Genomic DNA, 2,506 nt, shown 5'->3' with positions numbered 1-2,506 from the left:
ACCATCCGCATCTAGGTCCTTGATTCCCCACATAGTAAAATCCTTGGGGCTGGTCTGTGTTCATCCCCGCTGGTACAAATCCCTCCATCCAACTGTAATACTGTCTCTCCTCAATCCTACAGATCCCATGTCTCCACCATAAAGGCTTTGACTGGATCATCCTCTAGTCTTTCCAGCATCATGTGACTGGGCTCGCCTAGAGAACCCTCCTGATCACCTTTACCGATCACCAACTCAAACTTATCGCAAGTCTTTGGTCACTAATCTCAAGAGCGATCTTGTAGCAGGCATAGAAAGCCTTCACAATGAGAGATCCCCCTCTGTCTGTACAGAAGGCTTTCACCCTCCACTCTTCAAACCACTGAGACCACCTATAGTAAAACTCATCCCAAACTGAAATCTCCCTTGCAATGTATTGAGGATACAAAACCTAGAGACTTGGTTTGGTAATGCTTGCCCTTGGAGCAAGCCAAGTACTTCTAAAAAGTACCCAATTCTTCCATGCCTTTCTGGGTGACTTGAAGCTCCATCTCTGAGTGAGCCCTTTCATCTCTGCAAGTGGCGCTGGACTGGTCCTCAGATCCCATGGACCACTCTGGTCACAAAGTCTATCTCTGTGCTCCACTCCTCTATCTCTCATGAACAAGTCACACCTCGGTCTGCAAACTCTATCTCAATGGGACATGGTGTTGTCACTAAGTGTAGCTCATCTCTTACCACATACGCTGATGTTGCCTCGAACTGGTTCGCTTGGTCAGCCTTCTTTATTTTTCAATCCTTAGAAAAATGTCCAAACATGTCACAATAGAAGCATTTATTTTGTTTTGTTCTCTTTTTCTTGTTTTCACTATCAGGAGCATCCCGTCATTCTTTGCATCCTTCTTTTTTTGTGGCTTCCTGTTGCCATTCTTGCTCTTGGCTATGAGAGCCTTCTCATTGACATCGTCATCCTTCTTTCCATCGTACGGCTTCGTCTAGGATTCCTCTTGAAGCAACAATGGAACCCAGCTCTTCGAACGTGATTGGCCTCGTCCGTTCTCCAGCAGTGTGAGTCATCACCAACACTCGGTAGTCCTCGGAAGCTTACTGACCAGAAGCATGGCCAACTGGTTATCATTCACTTTGTGACCAAGTGCTCTGAGCTGACCCATGAGAATCTCTACCTTCACCAAGAAGCCTAGATTGCCTGTCATCTATCTTCAATTGAACAATTGATTTTAAACCTTGATGACCCTCCCTATGTTCTTGGTCTCATAGAGATCATATGAGATCGTCCATGCCCCTTGTGCCGTATTTGCCAGCTCGATATGAGGTATCAATGAATTCGCAGTCATTCTGATAATCATGGAAAGAGCGACTGCATTCCTCAAGTTCCACTGGAACTGCAATCTTCCCTGTGGACTCCATCACATCGACAGGTTGAGCTCTGTGCCTTCCGTGACCTCCCAGATTCCCTTGGCCACCAGATGGTTACGAATCTTCACTTTCCATATAGAATTGTTAGTTCCATCCAACTTCCCAAACTCCCCATGTTCTTGGTCTCATAGAGATCCTGTAAGATCTTCCATGCCTCTTGTGCCGTATTGAGGTATTATTGAATTCGCAGTCATCCTGAGAATCATGGAAAGAGCGACTGCATTCCTCAAGTTCCAGCTGGTTATGAACCTTCGCTTTCCATATAGGATAGTTTGTTCCGTCCAACTTCCCAAACTCCCCAAAATGTGGATCAGTTGGAAGCCATAGCAGGATGTGGAGTCTTTTGACCTGATCTGCACTAATTGCAAGCCACACAAACATCCTGAATGTGACAGCTCCTTTCTCCTCGGCAAGGTCTCCACCCTTCAGTTTGGAGAAGGTTCTTGGTCTCCGATCTCCTAGGCATCTAGTCACGAGCAAGGCTATCCCTGAAACCTTTGGCTTTGAGACCATGTAGAAAAAATACAGGGCAGTTGCTCGCTAAAGGCCAATTCCCACCACGCAGCAAGATCACAAGATACTCAAATACATGTGCTTACTTAAATGTAAAGAGGGCAACTCAGATTTGAAAGAGAAGTCAGATGTACAGCCAAAACAATATACATATATAGGTAAAAATCATGTACAAAAACTGGCCAACACATGTACCCACACCTCTAGATGAGGTAAGGTACCAAAATGAGGCTCTCTTTGCTGCACCCTCTAAATCCTCTTCTGCCACGCGCCTGTGTAGGCTTCAGTAGCTGCTCAAGGCTGAGCCATCCTGCAAAAGTATGCTCTGATGTGTACTGCAGACAAAGCTCCCTCTAATGCAGCCCATGTGCTCTCCTACAGCTGTAAGTCATGCCGCAAAGTGTCCGGGACTGGTGTTCCTGCAAGGTACTCCATTGATGTGGTACTCTCAATGCTTTTCGCTCAGATGAGTCAATCTGCAGGCTGAGAAGACTCCTAGGCTCCTTCTGGCTGCTCTGGAAGCAGCCTAGTCCAAGGTCTGTCAAGTTATTTTGGCCCCCTTCCTAGGGTAGGAAGC

The sequence above is a fragment of the Dipteris shenzhenensis genome, chromosome 4, assembly GCF_047967505.1.
Source record: "Dipteris shenzhenensis isolate YYH24624 ecotype China chromosome 4, Dip_SZ_1.0, whole genome shotgun sequence".
Classification (NCBI taxonomy): Eukaryota; Viridiplantae; Streptophyta; class Polypodiopsida; order Gleicheniales; family Dipteridaceae; genus Dipteris; species Dipteris shenzhenensis.
This window is presented reverse-complemented; position numbering follows the sequence as displayed.